At 44.1% G+C, this 13,487-nt stretch overlaps 1 protein-coding gene across 3 annotated transcripts in view; it reads right to left on the bottom strand.

The window, feature by feature from the left end:
• TRIM2 (tripartite motif containing 2) overlaps positions 1-12,869 on the bottom strand; it is a 107,100-nt gene extending 94,231 nt beyond the window's left edge. The window contains exon 1 of one of the 3 annotated variants that reach the window (XM_034772819.1): positions 12,632-12,869. The gene's annotated coding sequence lies outside the window, so the exon portion shown is untranslated. Of the gene's footprint in view, positions 1-11,297; positions 11,317-11,975; positions 12,125-12,631 lie in introns of those variants that run through there. The other 2 variants (XM_034772817.1, XM_034772821.1) reach the window with 2 other exon arrangements.
• Between the last annotated feature and the right edge of the window lie 618 nt (positions 12,870-13,487).

The raw sequence follows: 13,487 nt of genomic DNA, 5'->3' as shown, positions 1-13,487 counted from the left end.
CTTAGGAAGCTCTTTTCAGAACACAATTTTATTGAACCCACTAACTTGAAGATACCATAGAAATGTAGGGCTGGAAGGAACCTTGAGAAGTCATCAAACAGGAGGGGAGCAGGGGGACTAGTTGGGGAAGGAGACTGGGACTGGGAACGTGCGTGGTGGCAAGGTGTGATGGAACATACCCCATCCTACTAAAAGCAAGTCTAACAAGCATCTCTACATTCAGGCCATGCCAATTAGGCATACCTTCAGAGCATGGTCTACCTGGAGAAGGAGAGCTTAAAAAGGTGAAGTTGGTCACAGAGCAGTGGGAGTGGTTTTCCCAAGAAGAGAGGCTGCTAGAGAGTCCAGCCACCAGGGAAGCCCAGCCTGAGACTCCCTCCCCCACCTGTTTAGGGCAGACAGACACTGCAGCCCTGAGAGGGGCTCTGGGCATCTGCCCTCCAGCAGTGCCCTGTAGCCGGACCTGAGGAGCAGCACCAGGGACTGGATGTAATAAGACCCAGAAAAAAAACTAGGAGTGGGCTTTTAACTCCCATGGGGACAGTGAGCTTGCCCAGGAGTGGGGGTTCCTGAAGGGGACTCAGGAACAAGAGACTGGAAGAGACTACAGCCAAGCTCAGGCTGAGTGTCAGTTGACTACAATTGGTGGAGAATGCGGGTGATTAAGCCCTACACCTGTTACAAGGCCCTGAGACAGAAACAGGCTTCACACCAGTCCATTGAGAGGAAGCTTCCGCCAAGATGGACCCTGACTACTGGTGTAAGTGGGTGGCAGAGTGGCAGCATCAGCAGGCCAACCAGCATCAGCAATTCCAGCAGCAGATGTTGCAGCAGTGGATGGCCCAGCAGCAGATCTAAGTCCTGCAGCAGCAACAGCAGTTGCTGAAGGAGGTTGTGTCCCAGCAGCAATAACTCCAGAGAGACTTCCTGCAACAGTTAAGACCACCGCCCCCTGCCCAGGGAGACCCTGCAGGGCCCAATACCAGGAAGAGCTCTACCACCTGTGCCAGTGAAGTTAACTAAGATGGGCCCAGCTGATGCTCTGGAAGCATTCCTCACTGTCTTTGAGAGGGTGGCACTGGCCTCTCAATAACCTCCAGAGCATTAAAACAACAAGGAGTCTGGTGGCACCTTAAAGACTAACAGATTTATTTGGGCATAAGCTTTCGTGAGTAAAAACCTCACTTCTTCGGATGAATGCCCAAATAAATCTGTTAGTCTTTAAGGTGCCACCAGACTCCTTGTTGTTTTTGTAGATACAGACTAACACGGCTACCCCCTGATACTTGACTCCAGAGCATTGGGCCTTAGTTTTAGCTCCATATCTGATGGGATAGGCACAGCTGACCTACTATAATCTTGAGCCTGCTTTGGATCAAGACTACATTTGGGTGAAGGCCACTATTTTAGATTTCCTGGCTTTAAGCAAGGAGACGTTGGTAGTGTTTTAGAGCAAAGCTACCCCAAGGGCCATGCCCCCAGGTGCTGGCACAATGATTAAAAGAGCATTGCTGGTGGTGGCTTCATGCAGGGGAGCACTCCAGGGCCCAAGTTACAGAGTTGGTCTTAACAAACTGGTTTGTATCCATGCTTCCAGGAGGGGGTGCTCAACCATAATTCTGAGTCATTGTTGGATGTGGTGCAGCTGATGGAGAATTTTCTCATAGCCGATTGGTCACTATTGATGGACCATGCACAGCCTCTGCCTATTCATTGGCTAGGGGCACTGACAGGACTGGATACCCGCCAGCAGACACTGAACCCCAGGCGTGATGAAAAACATGTACAAACCCCATCCCAGCAACCCAAGCTACCCATACAGAGAGGAGAAAACCTCAGCAAGTCTCGGGGCCAAGCTTGGATGAGGTATCACCCAGATAACCACCTGACACAAACAACTAGAGCGGAGCCCTTGAACTCAGACTTGGGTCCCGTTCATAATTTAAACCAACTCCCTGATGGGAAGGAACCCACAGGAATGAACTCAGTAACCTGATACTCTGTGGGCAACAGGGGCACATGAGGAAAGAGTGCCCATGGATGCAATGTGAATATGCAGAGATTGGACAGCAGAAGAGAGGGCCCCTGGGACTCCTTCCATGTTGACTGTTCCAGTATGGGTACAAGGGAAGGATTTACTGGGGCTTGTAGATTTGGGGTGTAGCCAAATTGTGATGCAAGCCACCCTTGGGGGTGAGACAATCCTCATGGCTCCTTGTCCACAGTCTCTTTGCCCATACAGTTCCAGTTCCTCTCTTCCAGCTCCAGTTCTGAACTGTGTCTTCCCCCTCCCCAGGACCAATCCGGGGAGAGGGGCATTTGGCCCGGGCCTCAAGCTCAAAGGGGGCCTCAAATTTAGACACTTGTTAATTTTTTGGAATTTGATAAGTTTCACAACTTGTTTTTATGCACATCCCTATCAGACCAAAATGTGACACTCTTTCAGCTTAGAGCTGCAAATAAGAGAAATATTCAAATTATGTCTCACTTTTTTTGGGTGCCTTATTTTATTTTAATGTGTTGTCATTTTTTATTTTTATTATGGCTAAGGGCCTGGGCCTCTCTGAACCTCAGAGAAGGCCTGTCCCTCCTACAACTCCACTACCTGGCTTCCAGGTGCCTCCCACAATCCCCAGTCCCAATGGCTGCCAGCCTCAATCTCCTTCCCTCGGCTCTTTGTCCAATTTCGGTGTCCCCCCACCCTTTGTCCCAGTCTCTTTGCCCAGCCAGTCACTAGTCTCCTGCTGCATCCAGGTTTCTCATCAGATCTACATTTTTTCCCTTGTGTAGCTGGCTGACCCTCAGCCTGGGATCGGCTGTAGTCTCTTCCAGTCTCTTGCCCCTGTATCCCCTACAAGAATCTCCACTCCTGGGCAAACTCATTGTTCCCTGGGGGACTTAAGCCCGCTCCTGTGTTCCTTTCTGGGTGTAATTACCTTCAGTCCGTGGTGCTGCTCCTCAGATCCAGCTACAGGGCACTGACAGAGAGCAGACATCCAGAGCCCCTCTCAGGGCTGCAGTGTCAATCTGCCCTAAACAAGGGAAGATGGGGAAGGAAAGGGTAGCCATTGTCCTGGGCTAGGCTTCCCTGGCTACTAGGTCCCTAGCAGCTCTCCTCATGGGCAAACTTGCCCTTCCCCTCCCCATCCCCATGACCAGCTTTTTGTGTGTAATATTCATTATCGACACCTAATCAGATATCACTTTTTATATGGCACCCCAGTAACAGAATTCACCAGTATCTGAAGGGAGCTTGCCTCAAAATGTTCTCTGAACCCATCTGATTGGGTGGTCTTGTTCTAGATGTAAGGGGACTGTTGCCCCCTTACTAACACTCACTGGGGGTGTTTTGGTTGGCTAGCTCCCAGCACTAAAAGGGGAAGAGTCGATGGCAAATCAGGAGCCTGAGACTGACAGTTCCCAGGAATAATGGGGAGAGGCCAATGCTCCAGATCAGCCTGATTGACAGGGCGGGCAGACTAATCAGAGAGTCAGGAGGCCAGGCAGGTCCCGTCCTCTGTGTCAACTGGATTTGCCTGGGTCAGACAGAGTGGGGTCGAGCTAAGGAGAGAGCAGGGGCCCGAGCTAAGTTGCTGGAAGCAGAGCTGCAGCCCCAAAGCCAGAGCACAGCCCAGAGAGAGCAGACCTGCAGCAACCGGAGCCAGAGGGGCCAGACAAGCAGCTAGGAAGCAGGTCAGAGCTAGGAGCAGAGTCACAGAAGCAGTCTGCAGAGCAGACCTGTCCTGGGGGCAGAGCAGTAGCAACCAGAGCCAGAGAGGCCAGAGAAGCAGCCCAGGGAGCTGAAGGCAGACAGCAGCAGCAGCCGTGCTGAGGCAGAGTGGAGCTGGAGCTGGGGCTGGAGCCGTCCGGAGCTTGGTGTGGTGAGCAGCTGGGGAGAGTGAGGGGGACCCTGGGCAGTGGGCCCAGCGCAGGGAGACGCCTCAGCCAAGAGGCCTTGCAGGCCAGACTTGGAGGGGATCGTAACCCCGACCGGGCAGGGGCGACGCTGGGAAAAAGGGTCCTGCCACCTAGAGCCTGAGAGCGTGTGGCCACCGCCAGAGCAAGTGTCCAACCCGCAGCATTGCTGCAGCACAGCCGGGACCTGAGAAGGAGGCCTGGGACCTACAAAGAACAGACTGTGACCTGCCCTGACGTTCCAGAGACACTGTTTGTGATGTTCCCTGCCACAGAGCAGGGTGATGTGTTCTCCTTTAACCTTTCCCATTTTCCTTATTCTTTTTTAAAATTAATTGTTAATTAAACAACTTGTATTTGCTTTAAATTGTATGAAATGATCAGTTGGTCAGGGAGGTGCCCAGTGCAGAGAGAGTACCCCGGAGTGGGGACACCCTAGCCCCTGTCCTGGGTGACCACAGCAGGGTTGGGGGTCGAGCCCCCCAGGAATCCTGGGCTCAGCCTTGTCAGGGTTTACGAGGACTCTGCCAGACAGGAGAGTGGAAGGGGAGTCCTTAAGGGCAGGGAGGCCTCTGGGTAAAGGAAGTGGGAGCCAGGACTCAGATCCTTTTGCTAGCCCACTTCACCGGGGTAGTGCAGAAGCCAGGAAAGTTCCCCACAATAGCGGGACCATTCCCCCGCTTACATAGAGTGAGTATTTGTGCCTATTTAATCTCATCTGCTCCTTCCAATACTGTGGAGAAGAAAATAGCTCTCATGGAAAAGAGCAACTCTAAAAAGGATGATGGTATCGTAGCATAATAAGAATTAGCACAAAGCCAAAATGAAGATACATTTTTATTATAGAAAGCTTTTGGTGGTTTCAGAAGACGTTAGAGAGCTATAAACATGAAGAAAGGGAGAATTCTAAATCATATGCTACCTGGTCATACATCAATATGCCGTCTTTAATCTCCAGTTTGCTGGGAAACATTGCACCTTTCTCCCAGACTTGACCACAAAGCTCCAGGCATCTGTCACCTCCAAGATGGATTACTGAAATTCATGGTTATCTGAAGCTGAATGGGAAGATGATTCACATGGTGCAGATGGTACAGATTATGGCTGCCCACCTACTGCATGGTTTATTCTGCCAGAAGTTCATCAGGTCTGTGCTCAAGTCCCTCCACTGGATCGCACTTAGCTTCTGATGCCAGCTTAAGGCTTTTCAAAGCAATTGAGGGATCAAGCTCCAGATACAGTGACAAGCAAATTTTCATCTATGAAACACCATGACAGCTGTTTTCCTCTGGGACAATACAGATTACAAAGCCCAGGATGAAGTCTTTGAGAGCAGAGATCGAAGCATTCTCTGTTGAGGGGACCCAGCTATGGCAGAGGATATTACATGAGAACAGAGTCTGACCATCTTTAGGAAACAGTGTAAAACCTTACACTTTGAAAGAATCACAGGGGTAGCTGTGTTAGTCTGGATCTGTAAAAAGCAACAGAGAGTCCTGTGGCACCTTTAAGACTAACAGATGTATTGGAGCATAAGCTTTCGTGGGTGAATGCCCACTTCATCGGATGCATGTAATGAAAATTTCCAGGGGCAGGTATAAATATGCTGGCAAGAATCAGTCTGGAGATAACGAGGTTATTTCAATCAGGGAGGGTGAGGTCCTCTGCTAGCAGTTGAAGTGTGAACACCAAGGGAGGAGAAACGACTTCTGTAGTTGGCTAGCCATTCACAGGCTTTGTTTAATCCTGATCTGATGGTGTCAAATTTGCAAATGAACTGAAGTTCAGCAGTTTCTCTTTGGAGTCTGGTCCTGACGTTTTTTTGCTGTAAGATGGCTACCTTTACATCTGCTATTGTGTGGCCAGGGAGGTTGAAGTGTTCTACTACAGGTTTTTGTGTATTGCCATTCCTGATATCTGACTTGTGTCCATTTATCCTTTTACGTAGGATAATGCTCCAATACATCTGATAGTCTTAAAGGTGCCACAGGACTCTCTGTTACTTTGAAAGGAGTTAGGGGTGAGGGTAGTTTCTGTCAGGCAATGGTAGTTTTAAGCACCAAATAGGGCTGTATAGAAGGCCCACAACAAGGAGTATCAGCCTACTTCTGTTGCCTCTTGGGCTGGCTCAACTCAATTTTGGGGCTGTGTTAACATATGTTAGACCCCCTTGGAAACAGGAGATGGTGGCAGCTTATGCCATTGAATCCCCTCGAGTGCACTCACCAGTGGAGCCTGGGTTCAGTGGAAACCACTGGAACCTAGGGAGTGAATCAGGCCCACTGAATGGAAATAGACTGTACTGTCACTGTATTTTCCTGTCTTAGCTCGTAGTTTGTCCATCATGCATAAAACAGCCAGCAACTGTTAGCAGCAACAATTGAGTTATTCAGTATGTATTTTGGAAAATGATGGATGGAGTTTCTTGTACCACCCAGACCCCATTTCTTTATCAATTCCTCTTTGGTTAAAGCTGTGTTACTGCAGCATCTGTTCTGTGTATGTAGATAAAACTAGAATGGAATTATTCTTATATTTAGCCATTGATTGTTGTCTGTATTTTGGAAGTGTCTGTCTGTCTATACACAGGGCAATCTATTGACCCAAAGAACTATATCTCTAGTGTAACAGAGAGTCCTGTATCTATTCTTAATTGTTACACCTTATCATGGTAATAATTTAAAGCAGGGGTGGGGAACCTTTTTTCTATCAGGGGCCACTGACCCATAGAAAAAAAAATCAGTCATGGGCCACACACAGCCCTGTAGGGGGGTGGGGAGGGGAAAACACAGAAACTTGGGGCTTCCTCCCACAGCAGGACAAGTCGGTGCTCATGGCTCCATCCCCATGGGAGGGTGGGGAGGCTCGGGGCTTCCCCTAGGGTCTTGGATAGGGCCAGAAATGAGGGGTTCAGGATGTGGGAGGGGGCTCCCTGCTGGAGCAAGGGGTTGAGGTCTGAGAGGGAGTTAGGGTGCAGGAGGGGGTTCTGACCTGGGGCAGGGGGTGCAGGCTCTGGCCGGGCAGTGCTTACCTCAGTCGGTGGCGCAGCAGGACTAAGGCAGTCTCCCTGCCTATCCTAGCTCCATGCTGCTCCCAGAAGCAGCTGCCATGTCCAGCCCTTAAGTGGAAGGGCTCTTGTGCAACTCTAACTTGTGCCAGGGCTATGTGACTGAGCATCAGGAAGAGACAACTGATTCTCCTCAGTCCTCACTCTCCAGCATTTCTGCCGCCCCAAACAAACAAAAAAAAAGCCACGATCGGTGGCGGCAATTCAGCAGCAGGTCCTTCACTCCTAGAGGAAACGAGGGACCTGCCGCTCCCGAATTGCTGCAGGTGCCGCCCCTCTCCCTTGGCCACCCCAAGCACCTGCTTGTTAAGCTGGTGCCTGGAGCCGGCCCTGTCACTCTCCACTACGCCTGAGCTCAGGTGGGAGAGAGAATCTGCCCCTCAGTGTCTATTTATCCTCCCCTCTTCCAATTTAAAGCATAGCAAAAATATTCAGAATGTTTTTTAAAAGGGCAGAACTATTTTTAAATGAACATGAGCCAGAAAAGAATGCCATAACCACTCAGTGCCATCCAGTGATAAATTCTGGTCTTCCCTGATGTAAAAACAACAGTAATTTGTGTACTATTTCTTCTGTGTCTACATTTTCTGAGACGGGCTATTTGGAATAATGAATTAGCAGCAATTATTTATTTTCAGTGTGTGAAGTGTCAAGGTCAGAGCCTAACCAACCCATCACTAGCATCCCCCTAATTACAATGAAAATAATTGCTTCTTTTCTCATCAATAACTATTGATTTCTAAGAGTGCAGGATTTTACCTGGGTCCATGCTGTGGTGGTCATACTGAGCACTACACCAAGCTAGCCATGTCACAAGCCTGAGTCTGTTACTTGAAAAACCGCCCTTTAATGATTAAACAATAAATTAAAATACACTGAAAAAAATTCTTACACATTTTGAAAACTACATCAACCAATCTCCATTTTGGTGGGAAAAGAGAGGGGCATCGGCCATCCCACTGTTCGGATCAGTATGTTAGGTTTGGACTATAATAGGGCAAAATGTCTGCCTTGACAATTTTCAGTATGAAAATTGTTTATATACAAGGACCAAATTTGCCCTATGGTTTAATAAACACATATTAGCATGTCTGGTGTTCCTGAGGCTATAAGTTTGGCATTAGTTGATTTAATTCTTTAACCAATTTTCAGCCTCATTGCTCTACCTTTTACTTAGTAATTTTCTAATGCCTAAGAATTTACTAATGACTGATTTAAAATTTGTCTGTGGGCTAAATATATTGTAACAAATCTATGGCCACCTAGGGTTTCACATTTGTCACTAGACTGCACACCACTGGCATTTAGATTTTCAAGTCAATAGAACTCAAATCCTCCTACTCCTAAAACAGGCCCCCAGAACTAATGAGGAATCACTGTCTGCAGAATAGCACTTATGACACATTCTAGCAGTTCAGATTCAATCCAGTGAAGGGACTACATACTAGTCAGTTAATTAGAATACTTTTTATAGAAAAAGCTCACTAAATCTTTCAGTATATAGACTCTCACTTCAGTCTTTAAAAAACTCTTAAATTAATGGGCAACATTGTGGCCCCACTGAAGTCAATGGCAAAAAAAAAAAAAACCACAACAATCAGGGTAGCTAAACCCTGGAATAACTTACCTAGGGTTCTGGTGAATTCTCCATCACTTAAAGTCTTCCAATCATGACTGGATATCTTTCTATATGCTATAGCTCCAACAAAAGTTATGGGATTGACATAGAAATTACTTAGTAAGGCTTTTTTGACCTGCATTATTAGAGTTGATCAGAAAATGTTTATTAAAACAGGCTTTTGTTGGAAAAAGCTGTTTTGATTAAACCATTTTTTGGACAAATTTCGACAAAGTTTCTCATGAAAGAAAAACATTTAGAATTTTTTTTTTTTCAGTTTGGGGGAAAGTTTTTTTAAAAATGTCTGGTTTCAAATTTTATTTTTTTATCATGTACATATGATTTTTATTACTTTTGCATTGTTTCATGATGTCAGCATGATTAGTCTTGACATACCATAATATGACATAATAGTTGAAATAATACAAGTGTCAAACTGTTTCATTACAACACAAACAGGAGATACTAATCTAGAAAAGAGTACTAAGTAGCAGCTGCATTTAATGATTTTCAAAACAAAATAAATTAAAAATAATACAGTGTTTCAACTATTATATCATGTTATGACATCAGTAGTACTGCATGTATATTATGCAGGACAACTATTGATGTGTCATGAAATAATGTAAAGATGATAAAACTGATATGAAAAACCCCAAATGAAACTTCTAAATTTCAACCAGCTCTATGTGTTATGCAAGAAGCCAGACTAGATAATCAAAATGGTCCCTTCTGGACTTAAAAACAACCACTATGCAGTCAGCTTGGGGCACAAAGTTTTAGGGCCATACGGCACTAAGAAAATAGGAAGGGTAATATTCTTTGTGGGGAGGAGTAACTGGGAGGGAGGCAGGGCCCTGGTCTGGGGGGAAAAAAACAAGGAAACTATGGAGAAGAGGATCTTCTTCATCTTCAGTACCTCAGAGCATAATGAAGATGGTTATGGATTTACCATCATTAATATTTTGTCATTTATTACACCTCAGCCTTTACCTCCATTTAGAATGGAAAATACCGAAAATTCCAGGATAAATGTAACTACTGCAATAGTAAATGTCAAGAGTGGACTGTATTCCCCGTTAGTATTCTAAGGACAAGGCCAACCTTAAAATAATAAGTTAGCCCATAGCTCAGCCAAATAGTCTATCTAGCTTTTCCATACCATACCAAGGTAGCAAATCTAGCAGTTTCACACCTATCCAAAGTATTTTGCAGAAAAAACAAACAAACCAGACAACATTTAGTTCCATTAGTGCCCTCTATGTTGGAGGGCTGCTTGTGTACTATCTCTCTCAATCAAGGGAAAAACTTATCTGCAAAGAGGTAGGACACTGTAGCACACACAAGGATGTTCATACTCCAGTGCTTAAAAAAAAAAAGTCTAATATCACTAATGTGCATAATAGAAACAGCACCAGGAACTGCAGGGGTTGTTTAACATTCAGTGAGCATATGCCTAAAAAGTCAGTGCACACATTTGCAAATTTCACTGCGTATCTCTGCATCACTGAACTTTGTTTAGGCATGATCAGTTCAGAGCAGAGATGAAACTTTTTTGGATGAAATCTGGTCCAATGTGAAGCACAACTGAAAGAGAAAAGATTTTTTTCTTACTCTGCTTGCCCCTCCCCCCCATTTTGTGTGTGTGTGTATGTGTGAGAGAGAGAATAACCTTGGATTCTGAAATGAAGCACAGCAGACAGAAAGATCCTGCACAGATTTTTAAAAATCTCAGATTTTTAAGCCTTGTTCCAAATTCTCCTGGAAGAACTTGTGAATAGATTCAGTGAAGTCATAGATAATTTCTCTGCATTCAAGGGACCTATTTTTGGCTTTCAGCATTTATTGAATAAGCTGCCATTAGATGAATGCCATCCCCAGCTGGCAACCTTTCCCTAGCCCCACTACCCTTGATGCCTGCTATTTTAATCTTATTACATTTTTCTGATAGACATAGTCCTTAGAGGTCACCACTTGTTTCAGCAGTTGGCTTGCTGCCAATCTGCCTGGGAAAACCTAACTCGACCAATTGTGATCAAAGATGACCATTTTCATAAATAGCTAATGGTGAAGGCACGTGTATCGCCATATACTGTATAAGTAGGGCGGGAGGCATAAGTAGCTGCAGTGGAGAGAGACATCTACATGTTCACTGGTGCCTGAATTTCAGCAAAAGCAGCCAAATGCATCGCTGGTGTAACTACATTGACATCACTGGAGTTACACAAGGGATGCATTTGGCCCTTTATTTGCCATACAGTGACACATGAAACAAACACAATCTTCATAATCACTTCATGCTGGTCACCTGTTTAAAAGAACTGCAGTAATTAAATTTTTGCATGGATCATAAAGGGTTCACAGTACTGTGACAGCGCCTCATAAATAACAAATCCTGTAAAGAAATAAACATGACATGACAACTCAAAGAAACTGGATATGGCAGGCATTTCTGATGCAGTTATCTGAAATTTGTACGCAGTACAAGTTGCAGATTGTTTTCAATATGCAGATTTCATTCATAGAATATTAAGATTTCACCAGCTATGAACTGAAATTCACTGCAGTGGAGTAACCACAATATAAAATGCTTGCATTATACAGGAGATTGTAAATCAAGATGCTATTATCTTTGATGCTATGATCAGGTTATAAAAAGCACAAAACATACCAACCAACGCCTGTGTTCTTATTTACAATTCCTGTCTGCAGCACTGAGAAACCTGCAACTCCTCTGCTTCCCAACCACCATGTTATTCTGTATTCATGCCTTATAGCAAACAAAGCTCATCTCTCACTACATAGGGTGAGAGATTTGGTGAAAAACATGCATTGCTCACCCTGCTATTTTCATTGTTCTTATCAGTTCAGAAGCAAGCTAAATAGTGCCCCGATGATGGAGATTTGGTTTTTCTTCTATAATAAGTTACTGTAGAATTTCTTAATTAGAAGTCCAATTCTATGTTTGTTTGTATGTTTAAAAAAAAAAAAAGAATTCCAGGTGAAAAATGCCAGGAGAAATTCCTTTCTTTTGTGCTTGCAAATAGTCTCTTTATGCAGAGGTATCTTTCTCCCTGTACCTCAAATACTATCTAATAGCATTTCTATCAGGCTTCTGGCTCTTCCCGTCACAAACAAAGCAGTACAGACATCCTAAAAATCAACTAACACAATTGTAACTTATTTGTTCTGTAAATCCACCAAGGATCCCCTTCTCTCTCTAGCATTTTCACTGAAAACCATTACAATACTGCAGAGAAACATTCTCACTGGGGATGTTTTTGGCTTTCATCTCACTGCTTTTTCAACCAGAACACTGGAGTTAGAAACCTTAATTAGCAATCTGAAAGCAGCACACAGGCCAGGAATACTTACATTTACAATTGTGTTTGCGATATTTGTGCACTGATCCAGCACAAAGAAGAGAAAGAGCTTTTTTATAGCCTGCCTTTCAAGCCTGGTAGGAGTGAAAAGAAGGCTGCTATCTGAAAGCTACTCATTTTCTATATGCTCTGCTCTACTTGCTTCCTACGTGCATGCAACTCAGCTGCCAGATTAATAACCATGTCAGCCTCTTTCCCTCATAAAGAGGCAGAGAGATGATAGGATGAAGATGAAGCAGCCAGCATGTTAATCTGTAGTTATGGCTACACTAACCCTTGAACAAATGTCACGGTGTTATTGTCCTTGAAGAAATAAAATAAATCAGCACTATTTCTTCTGAAGAAAAGGATTTTGGAAATAGTATTCAGTGCTTTTTCACGATGACATTAAAAATAAAAACACTCCTTAAGCAGCAAAATCTGAAAACAAAGTTAATTTGTCTTTTACTATTATCTGACCTTTCATCAGACATTTTCCTAACAAGGCATGTCTACCCCCAAACAAGAACAAAACCCTTCTTCTTCAGAATTATTAAATAATTACTCCTCCCCTCCCCGTCTTCATTTTAAAAGGAAATGTTTCCATATCCAGCTTTGTTGAATTTTTCAGAAAAAAAAAAAAAAAAAAGAAAGAAAGCTCTCATTTACCATTTAAATGTTCCCATGCAGTGATTCTTAGAGCCCTGGACCTTAACGTCTGACGTAATCAGTTTCAGTTCTCTGCAGGCATGGAATATTTCCAAATCACAGGCCACAAACCCAGCTCCACGGAGGTGAGGGATTGGCAAATCAGAGTTTACATGATTGGAGAATAGGGAAGCTGGTCTTGCAATGAAAAACTACAAACTAAAAACATAAAAAAATATATGACTGACTTTGTTACAGCGTACAGATGCTGCAGAGATCATATGACATCGCTCTGTGTGTGTGTGTGTGTCTTTTTGTCTCTCTCATTTATATTCTCATCTCTTCCCTTCAAGGCACCTTTCTCAGCAGGGAGTGGTTTCTGTGGAAACTACAGACAGCCAGTTTTCCCCTCAGAGAAACTGTTACCATGGCAACCTTACATAATGTATATGGCCTAGATTATCATTCTTTTTTAAAATGAAAGTTATATTGAAATTATTAATCTTAAAATTGGAGCTAAGCGTGTTGCGGGAGTGAGAAATAGAGTAATAGCATCACAAAAAACCACATTATTGTCACCAATAAAATTACAGTTTAACGAACACTATCATAGCATCACCCGCAGAGATAAAATTGTTTCTAAATAGAACTAAATGAGGCATGTTGTTTAGCCTTTTGTACTGAAAAGCGGACATTTATTTTTCTGTTTACCTTAGCGTTCATTACAGCACCCAGGACTGAATTATCAAAATGCTGAGATTTGTTTAATTTGTGAATAATAATATTACCAGCAATGAACAGCATATTTAATAACCCAGACCCAGCTACAAAACACATATGCGATATTCAAAATTGAAAGATCACATTACAGAGCCTC

This window comes from Trachemys scripta, chromosome 5, assembly GCF_013100865.1.
Source record: "Trachemys scripta elegans isolate TJP31775 chromosome 5, CAS_Tse_1.0, whole genome shotgun sequence".
Classification (NCBI taxonomy): domain Eukaryota; kingdom Metazoa; phylum Chordata; order Testudines; family Emydidae; genus Trachemys; species Trachemys scripta.
This window is presented reverse-complemented; position numbering and strand designations above follow the sequence as displayed.